Source organism: Urocitellus parryii, chromosome 1 (assembly GCF_045843805.1).
Source record: "Urocitellus parryii isolate mUroPar1 chromosome 1, mUroPar1.hap1, whole genome shotgun sequence".
In the NCBI taxonomy this organism is placed as follows: Eukaryota; Metazoa; Chordata; class Mammalia; order Rodentia; family Sciuridae; genus Urocitellus; species Urocitellus parryii.
The window spans coordinates 25,338,316-25,359,642 of NC_135531.1; the positions used below are offsets into that span (position 1 = coordinate 25,338,316).

General features: G+C 33.9%; 1 non-coding gene across 1 annotated transcript; it reads left to right on the plus strand.

The window, feature by feature from the left end:
* The first annotated feature begins 4,649 nt into the window (after positions 1-4,649).
* On the plus strand, positions 4,650-4,812 carry LOC113183764 (U1 spliceosomal RNA). Its single transcript, XR_003300904.2, has one exon. It is a non-coding gene; the product is annotated as a U1 spliceosomal RNA (small nuclear RNA).
* Positions 4,813-21,327: the final 16,515 nt, after the last annotated feature.

A 21,327-nucleotide genomic window follows, 5' to 3' on the forward strand; every position in this document is an offset into this window, starting at 1 on the left:
GGATTATGTGTGAAGAAAGATGTGTCATCACTTTGTTAAGTTGTAGTTGTAGTTCAGTCATAAAGTCTGTACCTTATGAATTTGTACTGCACTGTTTGCTTCCCATCCCCACTCAGAAAAAAAGGAAAAATCAGCAATGACAACACCAATACCAATCAACATATAGGATTAGAATAAACATCTGGTGCCAGCTATGGCATGTACACCATTAATTAAAAAAAAAGAGGATTTGTCAGTTCAGCATTTAGTAACAGCAACAACAATAAACAGCTGTGAATTTGATCTTGCATTAATGTATATAGTGCATGCATATCAACTATGCCCTTCCCAGCAGTGGTAACTATAGCAACATAAATGGTAGGGCCAGTAACCATATAAACTAAATTCTTTTTAAAGATAATATAATGGCAGTTCCTTCAGAAGAAAGAAAATTGGGTAGAAAAGTCAAAGAGAATTTAAAATATTCAAAAAGTTAACAGAAGTACAGAAAGAGAAAGGTAGCAAGTAACAGCTATAAAGAAGGAAGAGTTAAAAAATGAATCAAATGAATAAGTAACAAGAAAGGAGGAAAAAAGCAAAAAGTGTAGGTTGTTGAAGTGGGGAGAGAGGGGAAAAGTAATAAGAGGAAAAACTGGAGTCAAAACAAACAAAAAAGTCAAATGAAAATATAAAAACAAAAAATCTTACTGTTATAAAGTCAAAATAAAGAAAACTAACAAGCCGGAGGAAAGAAGAAAATAAATAAAAGAGAAAAGAAAAGGAAAAAGTGATACAAATGAAGAAAAACATGAAAATAAATATATATATTCACATACCCCAGCATCACATGCATTAACATTCACACCATATTGAAAAAGGAGAAAAGACAAAAAGAAAAGAAAAAGTCTACTGATGTTCCAAGCCTTGTCATGTGCTATCTGCTCTACAAAGAATAGCTCCACCCACCGCATTGCCAGAGAGATACTGATCACTGCTGAGCATCTGAGTCTGGGGAGTGTTCTGAGATCTCTACTTTTGGGGCAAAGCAACCAACTCTACTCTTCTTGCATATTTCACCCTGCATAAATGTGGCCTTCCCAAAATCAGACCCAGAGTGTAAATGTGCCCACCTGCTCATCTTCAGAAATTTCTCTGGTTAATCTTGCAAGTCTCCAAACACAATGGGAAAGTGAGCCACATTCCATTCTTAATCCCTGGTTTGGATCTCCCCTGGTAATCTCCTGTGTCCATCTCATTCGCACCCTGCCTCAGGACAGGTCCATGTACGGAGAGTTGGCTAAAGCTTATATTATCTCCAGAGCTCCTTCCACAGCAGAATGCCACCCCAAGAAGATGATCCACATCAGCTCTCTTTTCTGCAGCCTAGAAGCACAGAGCAGAACTCACACGTGGACTCACTGTGCTGCCTCTGGGTCACTCAAGTTCAGACAGTTCCTTGGATTTCCTCATTCCAAATTTTCTTTGCAAATTCAGTCTTACTTTCTTCTTGGGTTGTCACTTCCCTCTGTGGTGGATTACTGAGGGTTTTTTTTTTTTTTTCTGTCATATGTTCACAGAACCTGAATTTCTGTCTGTGATTCTGATGTTGAGATTCAGTGTATTACCTCTGTCATCCACCTCAAATGGGAAGCAGCATAGACATACTTCTTTATTGAATGCTACTGGCAGAGCAAGTAAAATTACCCCCTTCTTTTACTCCACCATCTTTGCACCTCCCAATATGTCACAGTATTTTTTCATAAGGTCAGCCAATTTTTAAATTTTAATGGAAAGTGCTGTAAAAATTTATTAAAACTATTCAAGTTTTATTATTGAACCTTCTTTAATGCGTGCAAATTTCCAACATTTACAAACTCTGAAAAACTTCAAATTTGGGGGAGAAATTCAGGTATATGTAATACTTTTTAAATTATGAACTGGAGATTGGAGGGGGAGAAGGTAAAGTCAAAGGGAAAAAACATGTGTATTTCATTCTAAATGGCAATGATTTAATCAACTGGGAAAATCTCTTTCCAGATGTTACCCTTGGAGCATATCTGTAGCAGCTGTGCACATTTTCTGATATTACAGTTGCTGCAAAATGCCCTTCCTTTAACTTGCCTTTTTTCCCAGAGACAACATTGGCAGGTAGAAATGGCTCTCCAAGCACAGTTGAATGTACAGCTTTTAAGAAGAAGAATATGAAAGGGGAAGCAAAGAGTAGCATTATGGCTTAGTAGCAGTTTTCAGGAAATCAAAAATGGGAGTTAAGTATATTTACACTCCTGTAAGTATTATTGTTTTTATTCTCTTCTCAGAGTTATGAAATATGAAGTTTATCTAAAGTTCATTTCTATGAGGCTTTTTTCCATGTTGTTGTTGTTTTTATAAAAATCCTAATGATATTTTAGGAGAAAATTTAGGACACATTCTTACCTAAGAATAATAGTGATTCAAGACAAGTGTATCTTCCTCATCTTCCATAGGCACCCCCCTTTCCCTCCTCCCCCCCCCCCCCCGCTTTTTCCCCTTGACCCAGTTTGCCCTCTCTTTTATATGCCATGTGGCACATAATCTTTATTCCCTCAACAGATCTGCTCACAAAAGATTTTATTTTTTTTTCATGAATTTATACCCAAATGTTATCTCTCTAAAGTTTATTTGCATTTTAAACCTTATCTCAGTCTGTGGAAGCAAAGAATTTAACACCCTGTTAAGGGGATTTTAAGCATCAGTTGGCAGGCAGGAGAATGTTTTCTGCAAGCAAATCCTTTTTCTACTTCTCAGAAATTGTATTCTCTGTAGTTGCTTCTCCATGTGGGAAGGAAAAATAGTTTCAAAATAAAATCTCTAGGTTTAGGGCCGGGCAGACATGAATTTGGATCCCCTCTTATGCCACTAACCTCTTGAATGATCTGGGGAGACTCACTTAACTTCTCTTTTTCCATTTCAGATAAGTGAGTTACTTACTAATCAAACCTATCTCATAAGGCTGCTGTGAGAATTGAATGGGTTATTGACCAAAGTATATGATTAATAAATAGTAACTATTATTATGGCATTAGTTTGGTTTTGGCTGAAGAGTTCAAGTATTCAATTTACCTTTAATTATTTTTGGATAGATTGCGTGTCTTATCCATTCTAATACGAAATGCTAACAGATCTTAAAATGTCCACCACCCCCATGGCTGCCTGTGTCCAATCCAGCGTGGTTAGAATTCTCGATATTTCCACTGGGTGCCTGCCTGTCACATCATATTCAGCATTTTCTCTATTCTTCTTTGCACTCGAATCAATACTCACCTATAGATGTTTGGCCTCCTCTGACAGTAGATAATGCCTGAGAATAGGAATGCTCAGACTCAGCAAGAATAAAGAAGATTAGAGAGCAAAGAGCATCATCTCTAAACTCACAGATTAACCTAACATCATCACCAGCATAGCGATGCAAACTTCACACTTTTTCACCAACAGGATTGATTCTAGACTCAAAATTTAGACCTATCTTGACTGTCTTTCTGGACATGACAGACTAGTATCCAGTGATAATTTCAAAACATTCTCATTTCTCAAGGTGATAGTGTCTGGCTAATATCTTATCATGAATCCCATCCTATGTGTTTTTTTTTTTTCATATTCATTCATCAAGCATTTCCTGGATGCCAACATTAGCCTGTCATGAATCAAGATAATAATGAATATATTCATTCAGGTTATGTCCTGTGTTTTAATAACCTAGTCTAACATGGGCAGAGGGAAGCTATTTATTTTATTGCTCACTTCTTCAAAATTCTTCTACTTCCTGTTTTATTTTAACGTTGCCCAATTCTCTAACCTTGCAATAACAAAATTGACCAGTTATCAGTTTCAATTTATTTTTTCTTAATTATGATTCCAATATTTCCCACACATTTTTTACTCTGATTATCACTAAATTAATTCAAAGTCTTGTGCATTATGCTAAGGCATTAATTGATTCACTCTTTCTTTAAACCTAAGTTTAATCTGAGTGACAGGTATTTTTAGGTCATCTTCCTTTTTGCCATTCATACACAGATAAATACATGAACAAAACCTGCATATACACATCTTCACGTTCACATTATCCACTATCAAAAAATAAAATTCCAACAAATATATTTAATGATGTAATTGGTTTTCATTTGTGATTCAAGAATTGGGCAACCTCAATTCTTCTAACTGAATGAGAGCTTCCACCTGGCTTTCTTAGTAGAACAGGAGGTTTTGTAAAGTGGAAACAAGGAAACAGAACAATAGAGAAAAAAGCTGGTTGGTGAAGGTCAGGTTACTTCAGTTACTCTTCTTTTAAGGGTTAAAGCAGAGGAAACTTTCTTATAATAATTTGAAGTGCTGAGAACCAAACTCAGTTCTTTGAGTTAAGAAACTACTCTGCTGCTAAGTTGGATACCAGCCCAGGGACTTCCTTATTATTCTTTCTTAGGTAGATTGGAATCTTCTGTTTTTCAGAAGATTTTTCCAGGGGCAGAAATGTTTCTTTTGAGGATATACCTGTTTCCTTAAAGTTTTAGTTTAATTATATGCAATTTACCACAAGTAACTAAAATTTGGTTTAGATTGGTGCTGGGGCCTGATGCAAGAACTCAGTCCAACACAATGGCCTCTCATAATTTGTGTTTAATAATACACATATACTTACCTGGCAGGGAGATACCATGATCATGAAGGTGGTTTTCCCAGGGCGAGGCTTATCCATTGCATTTCCAATGTGCTGACCCCTGTGGTTTCCCCAAATGTGGGAAACTCAACTGCATAATTTGTGGTAGTGGGGGACTGTGTTTGAAGTCTCCCCTAGGGAAAAAGAAAAATACAAATATTAATTCCTGGTAGAGTAAGTTCTGAAAATGAAAGGCTTCTAAAAACATCATGAACATATTAAAATATTAATTTATAGTGTTTGAATAGAAAAATTAAGGAACACAATATAAAGTGAAAAAAATCATAAGGGGAAGAAAATTAATCTAGTTTAAAAATTTTTTGCTCATCAAGTAACATTGCAACACAGTACCAGCAGACACTATTCACTGAGAAGACATTTGATTTGTGATACATAAGCTATATCTATAGAATTGAGCATGATGTGAAATCCCCTAGGGGGGAAAACGGGCAAATTTCTACTTTGATCAAGAGAAGACAAACATTGTTTCACATCATAGTACTGGTAAGTTAATGCATTGAAAAATAATCATTGTTAAGTTATAGAAATTCTCTTATACTGCTAGTGAAAGCAAGCAAATGAATGGGCGTGCATTAAATAAGATACGATATATGGTCTGGAGCACAAACAAAAAATGAGCACAACAATTTTATTTTTCTCTCATGAAAAAGTACAAGTTTTGGTATTCTATAGCTTGGGAGTCTTCAAAGAATCTAACCTCTATTTTATTATTTTATCATTGTGGTGAGCCCAAGACAGACCTCTATGAAGTATGGAAGACAGTAAAGAATATTTTGAGACATCAAGATGAAAAAGAGAATTCAGAGATATGATTAGCACCTGGAGATGTTTATGAAAAATTCTACCAACTCAATAATCCATTAAATAAGTACTTATTGTAAAACTATTATATATAAAGCACTAAGAATCTTTCTCTGCCTGACATTTTAAGATAGTTATAATCATTGGAGTTGATTATTTGAATAAACCAATTTTTAAATCACCAAGAAGGATATTTTACTTGCCAATAAGTAGTTACATATTTGTGAAATATAACAGAAATTTAAAAAGATATTCAATCTTTTCCTACTGAAAACCTGGAGCAGGGAATTAGTTTATGACTTTTTAGAAAAATAATATCTAATACACTTCTAAAATCAAGACATTAGATAATTCTAATTTAATTAGTTGATTAGTTCATATATTTTATTCATCATAAATGTTCTGAACTTCAGCCTCTACTCGTTACTATGCAGAAATCTAAACAAAATAATAATAATTTTAAAATATTTATTTAAAAAGAATTCTGGACTTCTGTGGGAAAAGATATATAGACTCATAGTTATAAAATTAAGGTAAAATATAACATTAAAGCTATATCCGTAACGTTGTTCCATCTCAAAGGAGAATTTACTCTTTGATGAAGTTAAGAAGCGAGACACATCTGATAGACGACAAGAAGCCTGAATAAAAGACAAAATGGAATTAGACAAATACAAAAATAAGAAGGGGATGGTAGGACATTTTAGACAAACAGTAGAGTACTAAAATGGCTTGAGATGAGAACAGAGACTGATGGGTTAAAAATTAATAATATTTGGAATGGAATATTTACATCTCGATACATTTTGGTATGGATAAGTTTGCAAGGAAAAAAAAGTCAGATCATCAAACACTTTCATTTTGGATTCATGTTTATTGTGTTAAAACTATGGAAGAAAAAATAGGAATTGAAAGAGGAAAAGAAGGTTGGGGGGAGGGGGAACTGTGAAAGAAGATAGAAGAAGGAAAACAAGAAGAAATCTTCAAGAGGAAATGTGTGAAACACAAATGCATCTTTGAAACTCTAAGTAGGTCTTGATCAACTAGTAGCAATAACTATATTGCAGGAGATTTGTTAGTGTATCAACTTACTAATTACTCTTTCCTTATATTCTATTCTCTCACATGTACTTGATCGTAATTTTAAAAAGAGAAGAAAAGCATTCACTAGCCCTTAATTCAAATTCTGGCAGTACAAAAATATTATGCAGTGTAAATTACGTATAAATAGATTAAATTATTCCAGATTAATGTTTGCTTCTGTTCCAAGAAAGTCTTTGTGGTGGTTTGACATGATTACTCCAAATACTCAATAATTACTCAACTAAAGGATCATTACTGGTGCAATATTTATTTCTGATGTCTTTCTAAAGCCTGATTTAGATGAGAGAATTTTAATCAAGAAGAACTAAGGCAAAAGGTTATTCCAGTTCAAATAATCATATTTTATCACAAAATCAAAGCCATAAGCTTACCAGAAAAAAGTTCCATTCTATGTCCTAAGCTCATTACTTGAGTAATCTAAGTGATTTTTAATGGTAACAAAAGCACAATCCAAAGCTAAAAGAACTTTTCCTCTCAAGCATTTTCTCTGCATTTTTCACATTCTAATCATTGACAAGAATTGAAAGCCTTATAATAATAATAATAATAATAATAATAATAATAATATATTTTTCCATTTATTCTATGGCATCTATCTATACAGTCTAAGATATTATTCGGTTTGCACTTGCATCTTTTTTTCTTCACTAGAAGGTGTTTTCTTCATGTGATGCTCTTAGTTCCAGTCCTTGTGTTATGCCCTTGGTATAAGAGACACAAACAAATGATGTTTCTTCTTGGTCTCCATGGGCAATGGCTATCTTTCTTAACCTCTCAATAACTACAAAAAGATATTTGTTTGTGCTAGAAATTATGCTCATATACAATAGCTTGTTTATGGTATGTAATCTTTAATCTCTCTAAGTTGATTAAACTATTAATTCAAAGAAAAACAGCATCATTTAGTGACTGGCCTTAACAAATGCAAGTTTATGCTACATATTTTATTAATAATTTAATTGTACATCACATATTCTGAAAATGAAAAGAAACTAATATGTATGCAGATGTGTATTTTTCATATTTTTGTTCATGAAAGTGTCAATTAAAGCAATGAACTTCATTTCATCACCTAGCATTGTTTTTAATTTTTCTGATGTGTTTATGTTACTAGTGGTTTCTTTTAAAATTCATACCTTAATGTGGGTGAAAAAGAAGAGTAAAGGATGATAAGTTATAGTCAGATTGATTAAATGGTGACTTGATTCTCCAACAAATGTTTGTACTCTAGTATTAATAAAAATGAAAGACAAATTATTTTGTTATTAATTTCTCTCTGATAGCTTGGTTTCATTTCTCAATTTTGTAGTTTAATAAATTCAGTCGTTTGGAAAAATACAATTCAAAGGGTATAACTTTTAAAAATAACCCTTTATTTTTCTATAGTTAGCAACTAATGAAGTAAATAAATTTATTTACCTGACCAGTGGGTTGTAAAACATATATTTTAGGGGCTGGGGATGTGGCTCAAGCGGTAGTGCGCTCGCCTAGCATGCGTGCGGCCCGGGTTCGATCCTCAGCACCACATACAAACTAAGATGTTGTGTCTGCCAAATACTAAAAAATAAATATTAAAATTAAAAAAAAAAACATATATTTTATACTATGTGAAGAATTGTTGTAAATATTAAATTATATTTTTGAATATTTCAGCATCATATTCTTAAATTTTAATTTAAGTAGTGACATCCAACAAGGAGGGAGACTGTAGCATAGGTCCTCAGTAAGGAGTATATCTTTGGCCTGTCTCACTACTCTGCCTGAGGAGCAAGTACAGGGAAGAAAAGAGGGAGGAGAGTCACTGATTGGGAAATGTAGGCCATCTGACACCTCTACTGCAAGATGTTGGTGGTATTGGTCTAGCCTTAGCTGGAGGAGAGTTTTGAATCAAATATGAGACTGAGATTTCCATAAAATCTAGATAATAAATGTGACTACTTAAGGAAGAATGAACAAATATTTTGGAAGCAAATAGAGATATTAAGGGAGTGAGAAAATCCAGAGGAAAGATAGGAATAAGATGAGGGGTGGATTCAACATATTTATAGTAGGAGCAGGTATGGCAAAAAGAAAACTTCTCTTGTTTTCCCTTATTAAATAACCCTCATTAATAATAGTTACACATACCTATCAAATTAAACCCATTTATTTGTATTCAACATGGCCTCCTGAAAGTGTCGTATTTTCCTTTCATGGGTCAAGATGCTTCTTATTTCTGTCATTTTCAGATTATGTAATTTTTCTAGGGACACAAGTGTTAATTTGCAAATATCAACATTGGAAGGCAGAAGTATTCTTCAGATAAGTGTTTTCGTTCAAACTATATTAGTAACAGCAATATTATATAAATTAAGTTTTCATAGGGCTTTTTTTCGCAATTCATACACAAAAGTCTATTTCTCTTTAAATGTAAACATTTTATACTTTCCTTAACTGAGAAATGGATCCAATTAGGTATATATGTCTATCTTTGTCTTCCCACACCCACATATCCTGTTGGTCCTCTCTCTCTCTTCTAAGTCAGGTTAGCTCAGACCCCTATTTTATACCAAACAGGTCACCCTTGGTGACTAGCTGTAGACCCTGATCCTAAAACCTGATACCCCTGTGGAGACTAATAAAATACAAGCAAACAAGAAGAGCAAAGACTATTCAGAGTTTTCTATAGCACAGAAGTCAGCCACTATCACTTGTAATTTTTGGAGAGACTCGAGGGCAGACAGGGGAGTGGAAAAGTTTTACAGTCTATAAAAATGAAAGATTTAGGGGATGTCCCATTTGAAGACTTTTGGCATTGGGAAGTTGTAACTTGGATAATTTGAAATGAGATATCTTCTCTCATTGATTAAGGGTGTGCATTTTCCTTTACCGGGCTGGCCCTATGTTGGAAATGAGAACAAAAATTAAGGAAGCTATCGAATATGGATCGAATTCTGGCTATCTTAAACCACCTATTAGAGGGGCTATTGTTTGACTTTCTGAACTGTTAGTAAAGCTAGCAGACTTATTTCTTACAAGCATCACTCATGGAAAGTTGGCTTCCTGACTTAGTTAGCTTACAAAGTGGATTTTCATTTATTTAAGATTTTTGTGGCATTTTTTATTCACTCAAAAACTCTTTAAAAAACTTACTGAAGTAGGCATTAGCCATTACTTTAAAACATTGATTTAAGGATAGGTTGTTGGAATGGTGGGTCAGACTACGTGAACTACTATATAGCTTGTATCTCAGATCTGCTAATTTGGTCATGTTATCACATATTTACCTAACACTTAAATTGCATCATCAATCAAAAACACCATCTCTTCATCTTTTTATCTATATCAGTCTATTGTGCTTCTTAATTTTTCATTAAAATGTATGTGTTGCATGTGTTTGTTTATATACATATAAATATATGTACAAGCATGTTTATTTACACATATGTTTATATATATATATATATATATACATATATATGATTACATGATTTATAATAGATGATGCAGATATAGTTGCAGGTTGAAAGGAAATGAGAAGATGAATAGAACATAACATTTTTCAAAATAATCTTGTAGCCTGTAAAAACGTTAAATTTACTAAATGTGTACTAGTTTGTGCTTGGTTCTATGAAAGGAACAATTGAAATAATGGTTTGAGAAGCAGATATAACTTTTAATTTTTCAGAAATTGCTGTCAATTAAAGTGATGGACAATTAACTAAACATGCTATTAGAATATAAAGCAAAATGTTAAATGAAGGTAAAACAGGAGCACAGAGGATAGGTGTCTTAGTCCATGTCTTAATCCATGTTCTGTTACTCTAAAAGAATATTGTCAACTCCCTGAACTATAGACAACAGATATATTTGACTCACATTTGTATAGGCTGGGAAATCCAAGATAAGGGGCTGAATCTGGTGAAGGCCTATTTGCTTGTGTCATCATATGGTTGAAAGTTATTTTATGGCAAGAGAATAATAGAGTATGGGGCATAACTCTCTCAGATAACTTTCTCACTCCCAAGATAACAGCTTCTTAAAGGCCCTACCTCTTAATGCAGCTACAATGGCAACTGAATTTCAATGTGAATTTTTTAGGAAACAGTGAAACCACAGCAGTCAATTGATGCCATATAACAAACTCTTCCACAGATGTATAGCGTAAAATAGCACTCATTTATTCTCAAGGATTTGCAGTTGGCTAGAACAATGATACTTAGGCTGTGCCATGTGGGGCCAGGTATTTCACAATGTAGCTAGCCTTCCTTTTCTTGTATCTCACCCTCCTTGAATTACCAGGCTAGATTGGGCGTGTTCTATTTTTGTGATGGTCAGTGTATGAAAGTGAGCTGAAATTAAGAAGGCTGGGTCTTGGAAAGGGAACACTATAATTTCTACCTCTATTTCATAGGCCAAAACAATGCTGCCTGGTCAAATAGTCTCTCTCTTACACAACAGAAAAATAAAGTATAGAAAAAAACATGACCAATCTCTTTATGAGAGGACTTAAAAATTACAGGGTAAGGTGTGGTGATATTTTTGGGGTCAATAATTCAATTTCATGTAAATGGAGTGTTGAGGCATGTTACAGGTGGGAAACGAACTGCTTCATAATTCCCAGAAGTTTAGAGAACAGAATTAAAAATAGAAAACAAAATTTAAAAAGCCACAGTGTGTGAAAGCTGAAGTCTAGAAACAAGGTGAAGATATGTGATTAATTGTGGAGAATGTCACTCAAGGGTGTAGGGAGGGAAGTGACAATTTGGATTGCCTGGTGAAGACATGATCCCTCTGACAGAGTGGTGAAGAAGAAGACAAGAGGCAGAAAGGGAGTCAAGACTGGCCCAGTGATATAATTTACATTTTAGTTACCCTTTCTCCCTTCATAGTCATTCAATTGGAACCTTAAACACATTTATTTATTAAGGAAATATAATTTAAGGAAATGATGATTTAAGCATCATTCAATTTAAAAATTTACTTCATTATTGGGCCTGGACAACAACAACAACAACAACCACAAAACGTCTCAAATTGTGAACAAATAACTCCATATTTTCTGCCATGTCATGCTTTTTTTTTCATTTTCCTCTTCCAATTTCTTGCTTATTCTACATCTAGTCTCTTAAAAAAGTGTATGTCTTGTTTTCTGTAGATTCCCTCCCTGAAATTGAGAGGAGTATCACTTTTCCACAAGCCAAATGAACGAGATCATCATGACTTGATGCCCTTAAATAAATGCATTAGTCAAACTGACAATCCCATTGGCAATCAATAAAGACATACAAAAATGGCTAAAGCAAGTGGAGAGTTCAGAAAAGCAGGCTGGTTAAACAATTGCTCACCTAACTGAACTAGATTAATAGTGATTGATTTCAAGTACACCTTACAGAGCATATTTGTCTAACTATTCATCCATTCCCATCTCCTTTCACCTTTCTCCTTTTTCTCAGTGTCAGTTTTACTGATGACTTACAGATTTAGTGAAAGAGCTAATTATAATGTCTTACTTTCTCAATATAAACTGGAATTTCTAACCATATTAATTTCACTGATGTATTGAAGATTTTCATACTTTATATGAGTAATGATAGCTAATACTTGCTTATATTGAAAATATTATAATTCTATAAATTTTCTATGTGTACTTGATTGAAATTTATAGAATTTGAACAAGTCCTTCCTCACCATTTCTTCATTATCTAATACAATTCACTCTTATGTACATCCCAAAGCCATCATTTTTAATAATCCTTCTCTGATCTTCACTGGTCTGGCCTTTTATTACTTGCATTTTCATTTATTTAAGATTTTTGTGATATTTTTTATTCACTCAAAAAACTCTAAACAAAAACTTACTGAAGTAGGCATTAGCCATTGCTTTAAAACTGAGAATGAAAAGAATACTGATTTGGTGGTATCTCTCTTACGATTTTAATTCTAATTAAAAAGTTCAGAACAAGAGATAATTATGGACAAAATCTAATATTAAGAGTTTAATGGGGGGACTGGGGATGTGGCTCAAGCGGTAATGCGCTCGCCCCGCATTCGCAGGGCACTGGGTTCGATCCTCACCATCACATCAAAATAAAACAAAGCTGTTGTGTCCACCAAAATCTGAAAAATAAGTATTAAATCTCTCTCTCTCTCTCTCTCTCTCTCTCTCTCTCTCTCTCTCTCTCTCTCTCTTCTATCTTTAAGGAAAAAAAAAGAGTTTAATGGAAGTAAGAAGAGTAAGCATTACAGAGGTACAAATAGAGTCCAAACTGATGGGAGAGGAGGAGCCTTTTGTTAGAGGCTTTAAACTAGTGGGTTTTATACTTTATACTTTTTGGTAGAACTTCATCACATACTCAAGAAAGGAGGAGGTGTCCAAGACCAAGAATGACTTGTGCAGAGGCTGAGTCAAAATTTATTCAAAAAGAGACAACAAATGGTCAAAGTTAGGTACAGGCTACATACTAAGAGTTTTAGTGCTCTATTAAAATATTTTTATAAAAGTCAATAATGATATTTGTAACAGAAACAAGTAGTAGTTCATGAAATAAAAGGAATGGAGGAAATAAGTATTAGGCACATTGCCCCTCAACTTACCAGGATATCCAGAGAGAAAAATTCTGGAGTTTGAAATGAGGAAAATAATTCAAAATCCTACCACTGCCACTGCCTCTGTGCTTTGAATACTGAAGCATGAGTCACCATGTTGGATGTACACAAATTAGACAAGGGGAGTTTATATAAAGCACAGTGAGTATCAGAGATCACTCCTCACCATCCTTACAATTGTGTGTCATTAACTCCAAACTCATTGTCCAGATCAGGTATGGCTGATACTTCATCTGATGCTACATACTTGCTGATATGAGAATGGGAAGCAAAATGTCCAGTAATTTCAGCTTCAACTTCAGCACAAGGGTAGATTTTGTGTTTCAGCTTCAACTAAATTCAAAAATTTAGTCAAACATCAATCTAGGTGCATCTGGAAGGGCAATTTTAGATGAAATGAACATTAAATTTAGTAGATTTTGAGTAATATACGTTACTCTAAAAAAGTGAATGAGTTTCATCCAATTATTTGAAGACCTGTGTAGAAAAAATAAATAAACATGACCTCCTCAGAAGAAAAAATTCTGTGAGATGATATTCTTAAAATTGTTCTCTTCCTGGGACCTTCAGCCTGTTGACCTACTTTACAACTATTGCACTTGCCATACTCCAAGTCACGTGAGCTATAGTCCCTTGGTTCTGTTTCTAGACTGATTCTTGACTAACTTTGGTACCTGTTGTGGTTCTTAGGATATGGAATTTTAAAGAAGAGTGTTCTGAATTGCTTCTGGGATTTCTGGAATTGGGTATCTAATCTTACTTAAGACATTAATGGCTTTTTTCCAGTAGTAAAGAAAAAAATTGTCAGTCCAAGGCATGATATGACAATGGAGAATTCACACAATATCACCATCAGATATCTCTAATCAAATACTTATATGAGACAAGGTACCAGATGTCTCTATATTAAACATACCTTATAACATTTTGTCAAACTAATAATTATAATTACATTGGTTGGTTACTCCTTAGACTAGTAGAGAAAGAAAATTGTATGCTAATGGATTCACATTTCCAGCTAAAGTACTACATAAATGATTTGAAAGCTTTTGTATTTGCCCTGAAAGAGACCCTTACATCCAATAACTGCAGAAACGAGACTGCTGAGAATCAAACTCAGGATCGCTACCTCCAAGTGACTGAATTATAATGCAAATTGGATTTTCAGTCTTTCACCAGTAGGGTCCTCTGTTAAAGTGAGGGCATTGATTGGGAATAAATGGAATCATGAAAATTAGAATGGGAATATATAGGAAGACCCTGATGAGGCTGAGGACACTGAAACTAATTTCCAATGAGATTTTGCCAGTAAACGCTGACTTTCCACCCCATTTATGGAGATTAACTCTTCAAGGATTAATCTATTGAGGTTAACTGTTTGAAAGGCCTCTAATAGTTTGTTTGGTTGACTGGCTAAAACATGGACCTCACGTAGTATGTGGTGAATGAAACTCAAATGTCAGCTCTAACTTGGTATGTGTAGAGAAATGGATTCTTAGGAAGATGAGAATATTAGAGTACATTTATCACTTATGATCTATTCAACCACCCTGGATGGATCAGGAAGAAACACCTTTCATCATGACTAAGAAAAATAAATTTAGGAGGGAACGCCCACGAACTTTGAAGAGTTCTAGAATTGATCTTCTCTGTAAACCAGAGCTTACAGTGGGAACTGCAGCCAGTGTATTGGGAAACTGAAATGCTGTGGGTATAAGTACATATCAGAGTTAGGTCAAGGGGAGGAACTCAATTGACAGAAACAAGGTGTGTATGGATATCATAAGTAGCAGTATAGTCAAAGAAGCAATCAAAATAGTCTGACTTGCTGGGCATGGTGGTACATGCCTATGATTCCAATGGCTTGGGAGAATGAGGAAGGAGGATTGCAAGTTCAAAACTAGCCCTAGCAAACTGGCAAGGCTCTAAGCAACTCAGAGAGATCTCTTTCTAAATAAAATGCCAAGAAGGGCTAGGGTTGTAAAGTAGTAAAGTGTCCCTGAGTTCAATCCCTGGTTCCCCCACTCCCTAAACAAAAAATAGTCTGACTTGAAGATACCTATTATACCTATTTACACCTATTACACTGGCTGGTTCATCATAGTGTTTCTAGAAGTGAAATAAATGGAAAGTGTATTAAATTCTTATTAGATTTGTACAACTCTTTCAAGACTTGAGAGATGGAGGGTGGTGACTGCTACCAGTCTCAGTCAATTCACATGATTGTCATCCACAAAAGAGAGATGCTGTGACAGTAGATAAGCATTGAGAAAGTCCATAGATAATAGTGGAAAGTCCATAGATGAACATGGAAAATGATAGTAGATTGAATTAAGTTTAATCAAGTGGTGACTCCAGTTGAAACTGGGGCACACAATGAGTTAAAATGCTTGAATAAATTAACACACTCACAAGTACGTGGTATATAGCTATTGATCTGAAATATACTTTTTCTCCATCTCTTTTTGTGAAGGCCACAGAAGCCGTTTTTCTTCAGCAGGAAAGGTTAGCAACACACCTTCACTGTACTTCCTCAAGAATATATTGACTATATAGCCCTCTGTCATACTTTAATTAATCACAGGGAAACTGATCATCTTTCACTTCCATAAGACATCACACTTGTGCATTACTTTGACAGTATTATGCTGTTTGGGCCTAGTGAGCGAGACATAGCAACTACTGAGCCCTTATGGATAAGAATTTGCATATCATAGGGTACAAAATGAATTCAAGGAAAGTTAATGGAAAATTACAAAAACCTGGGGCTGGGGCTATAGTTGAGTGGTAGCATGCTTGCTTAACAAACATAATATCCTGTCTTTGATACCTAGCACTGCAAAAGGCCAGGGACATGAGGAGAAGAAGAACAAGAGGAAATTTAAAAAAAATGAGAAAATTACAATATTTGAATTCAGGCAGAACTTCATTCCTGGAGAGGAATGAAGCTCAGTAGTAGATCATTTGGCTAGCATGTGTTGAGGCTCTGGGTTCAATCCTCAGGCCCACATAAAAGTAAATAAAATACAGCTATTGTGTCCATCTTCAACTAAAATATTAGAAGAAGAAGAAGAACAACAACAACAACAACCACCAATGGTCTCCATGAACATAGTGGCCAGAGTAGCAAGGGTCAAGATTATGCTTGGGCTCTGCAATATGGACTTCCTCTTACTAAGGCTGATTTGGCCATAGCAACTGCTACATCTCCAGTCTTCCAACAGTAGAGACCAACAATTAGACCTCACTATGGCATTTTCTCTTCATGATTAGCCAGTTACCTTGTTTTGTTACATGGAGCAACTCCCAGCATAAAAGTAGCAGTATTTTCCCTTACTGGAATACATATACATATATACATGTATCCAAATACATGTGTTGGGTTTATACTATAATATGTATATATGTGTGTATGTGTGTGTGTGTGTGTGTGTGTATACATATATATGCACATATATTTCTGTGTATATTCATAGATAAACATATATATTTTATATATGTACACATGTATTTTATTTATATATATGATTATATATATATATATATATATATATATACACACACACTACTTACAGCATAAAAGTAGAGGTATTCTTTCTTACTTATACTATTGTAATATCTTACCTGAATTCAATGATTATGGCAAAACTATGGACTTTCTCAATGCCTATCTATCTTCACAGCATTCTACATAGTAATGTGATCTAGGAACTCATGGCACATCAAATGTAATTGGTAGTAGGTTAATGTTCATAACATTCACTGTTCTTACTCCATCATTCTTAATCAGCTGGCCCAAAATGACAATGGAATAGCTTCTTGAAGTCTCAGTTATAGCACAAGCTAAGTAGTGACACCTTGTGTAACTGGACAAGATTCTCCAGGATGCTATATGTTCTATAAGCAAATTTCAAACATATGATGCTCTTTCTTCAAAACCAGGATGCACAGGGGTAGGAATGTCTATAGGGGTAGAAAAGTCTGTAGACACAGAAAGGATTTTCAGTTTAAGTCCATTCATTGTAAAGGATGAACCCTGATAAAATTTCTTCTTGTAGAAAGATCAGTATTTTTTCTATTAAGACCTTCAGCTGGTTGGATGAAGCCCATTGACATTCTGGAGTGTAATCTGCTTTTCTCAAGGTCTGTTGATTTAAATGTTAATCTTCCCCTCTAAATGCTGTCTTAGAATACATATAAAAATGTAAAATCAAATATATTAGTACCATCATCAAGTAAAGAAACTGACTCCTAAAATTTATATATATATACATATATATGTTTATATATACATGTATATGTTTATACATACATATACATATAATTTGCAAGGAGAGGATATTTTATAGTTTACATATATACATATATACTTTATATATTTCATATATATACTTATGTATGTGTATATATATGTATTTATGTATTTTATTTAAACATATATATACACTTACAAATGTGTTTGTGTATATATATATATATATATATATATATATATATATGGAAAGAGAGAGAGAGAGAGAGAGAGAGAGAGAGAGAGAGAGAGAGTGGCTGGCTGCTGGGAATGTTTTTGTAACCTCTTGGTCCCTAAAGAGATAGAAAGAGATGGATAAATTTCTCTTTCTCTCCTATGTTGGTCTATTTTTTTCCTGGAGAACATTGACTAATATACTAAGACATAGACTCTGAATCTCCAAGATTCCCAAGGTCAGAATTCCCTTAACATATAAGTGCTTCAAAAGCTGTGTGGCTAAATGTGTCCCTACTCGATGAAGATGAGATTGTGCTTCAATATTTCAGTAACTTTAAATGACAAAAACATATTCCTTCTTTCTATACAGCATATTTCACAGATGGCCAGTGGCTCTATTTGTGTAATAGTTTTCCTTATTGTGGGTCATAGATTGACAGAGCAACATTGCCACTACTTTCTGGGACATTTCTAATTCCCATAGCAAAAGTAGCAGAGGCTACAGGAAATATGAATTAACTTTTAAGCAATCCACTGTAACAAATTTCTTCACAAATTTTATTGGTTGAAGCAAGTATTACCGCTGTTCACTGTTCACTGGTCCTTGCTTCCTCAAATGCTGAAGTATAACACCAGAGAAGCACGCTGAGCTAAGTGTAGAGTGGAAAGTGGAAGGCTTTGACATACGACTAGACCTTCTCAGTATGAGTTGACATGCCATAGAGAAGAAAACATCTGTCCTTGAGGAACCTATGAGTGACAAATTGATGGAGATTTGTATTAGTGAACAACATTTATGGACATAATTTACAATATTCTCTGAGTAAAACTTAACATATTTACACAGTAGTTTTATATCTAATTATGGAGAATATAGCAAGAGGGCATATTTTGACAGGTAGGGTTAATGCTGTTTGAGAATGGAGAAGGTTTTGTTTATGGAGCTGTCTGCAGATGGAAATATGTGATCGGCTTTGGTTTAAAAGCTATGGTTTCATCTTCACCCACAAAGTGAACTCATATATGACCAACAGAACATTTACCATGGCACCCATAATTACAACATTATGTGAAATTATCATTTCTATAAAGGTAAAGTACTCTATGGATTATGGATGTATACTTATCTCCAAACTCAAGTTATATGTATTAAATATGTATAGCTTTTTGAATGTTGAAAAGATATAAGAAAATAGATGCTTGTGTGGAAATAAAAGAAAATAATCAGAGCTCTACTTTTGAATTAATTTCTTCTATAAATCTAAAACTGCTAAGAACAAAGACCATTAATTAAAAATAAAATGAAATAAAAACATGATCAATTTCTATGTCTATAAGAAATCAGGTGGCATCTGAGTATCATATTCCTTATGTGTGTCACACTAAAAGAGTATTTTTATTTAATTAAATTTAAGTTATAAATCTCAGAATATGAATCACTTATAAATATATTTACTATAGTTGATGTATGTAATGTATCAATTAAATTTATTTTAGTTGAATGCCTTTTCTGTAATTAACATAATGTAGTGATTTTTATATAAATCAGTAATTGGAATAAAAAAATTGTTTAGCAAAGACTTTCCATAGTCTATATTCACTTTCTAACATACTAAAGCAAAAAAAGAAAAAAAGAAAGAAAAAAGTGAAAAGAAAGAAAGATAGATCTCTGCAAGAAAGAAAGATCTCTGCATTCTAGTTGATCTCTTTTTTTGGTGACATTTCAGAACAAATCAGTTTCTGCATTATCAAGGACAAAAGGAATAAGAATAGACTGTATTTATGTGGGGAAAAGCAATACAAAACTACAAAACAAAAACTCAGACTTCTAGTCATTATTTTTGTATTGATACCACAGTACAAGAATGGATTTACAGCATAGAAGGAAACTATTTTATAGTGGTCCTTGCTACCTTAGAAAAAAATCAGAGAAGAATAAAGAAAGAATAGAGAAAACTATAGAACAGTGCTAATGGCTTCTTCTGTGACCTTGGGCAAGTCACTTAGCTTTTTCCTTTCATCTGTACTCATTTACACAAAGGAAAAATATATTAGACACATATTATTATGGCTTAGCTATCAGCTATTGTACAGCATAAGTGGATAACTTATGTATTTCCCTTCATTTTGTTATAGTGATCACATTAATCATAATTTAAATTGTGAAAAATAGGCACCAGGTTATGAAAAGAAGCCTTGAAGAACTGTCCTTGGTGCTGACCAGGCTTGTACAAATGGCAACCTTTTGAGGGGAGAATAAATGAGGTAATTACCATTCAGTTTTACAGATGGAAAAGCTGAGTCACCAGGAGGTTAAGATTAATCAGATATCAACCATCACTTATTTCTTGGTGGCTTCTCTATTTTAATTCAGCTTCTTTAATTTAAAAACTTATTGAACTCAGAATCAAAGCCTTCAATGAAGACGACACCATCTGCTGTGAAAACCCATTTTTACTGAATCTTCTCTCGGTGTTACTCATGAGGTCATCTACTTACCTCACTCTTATCCTTCAGAAAAATGCAAACAGATGTCCCACTGTTCTCCTGTGTATCATCAGATCTGACTAACAATGGTAAAGTTCAAATTGGTAAATCTTCCCTGGTCTACATTATATCTTCCAAATAACTTTGAGACTCTCTAGTTTCTTGACACCACTTTTATAATTCAGTAAACACATTGATTACTTGACAAGAAGATTTCAGCTAAATTGAACATTTTTAAGATCGATTTGGCCACTGTCTCACTATTTGAAGAACTAATACAATTTTAAACACATTTATTGTTCTCACATCCAGGATATTGTCCTAAAAATGCACTCTCAAGCTAGAGCATAAAATTCTTCAATGATTTTTATAACCCTGTATGAACAATTATTTTACAATTAACATCTAGGATTACCAATCCAAAAAACGTGTCCAAGCAGTAGAGGAATGTGTTATTTAGATATGATGAATAATTATGTTTGATATTTGTGGTTACTGATTTATATATACAAGTGGCACAAGAACTATTTTAGCTAGAGAATAATTTAAAAGGAGAAATTGAAAGAAGGAGGTGTTTTGGGTCAGAAGCAGATTAACAATAGTTAAATCAACTGAAAATTAAGAAACTCTTATTGGACTAGTAAATGCCATCACAATGCATATTCCCATGGTTTTATTATTAAATATTATTAAATATTTATGACACCAAAATTCCACAAAAACATAATTCTATGGCTTTTTAATGTGTCTCATACTGTCTGAAAACATGCTCTACAAAGCCTTCTAACACAAGGAATAAGGAATTTCTGTCCTTGTTTCAATTTTTTAGAAATAATGCCTAACTTTTCATCTCATAACAGACCTCCCCTTTTCTACAGGATCCCATAATTTTTTCTTACTTTTCTTAAATCCTTGACAGCCTTCTTGAGTATTTCCAGCTTCTATTGTCAGTCTCCTTGTGACCTTGTAGCTTCTCTCCTCTGCTCCATACTCCAAACAATATCATATAAGTGGTTAGTGAAGAACCTTACTTTGAAGTGAAAGACTCTGCTTTGGTTTGGGTAGCAAACTACCCAAACCTAAAGGCGTTAAACGGTAACTTTAAAAATTATGTTTCATCACTTTAAACCTTATGAATTTGGATAGAGCTTCACTGTTTAATTCTTTTGTACTTTGTGGCATC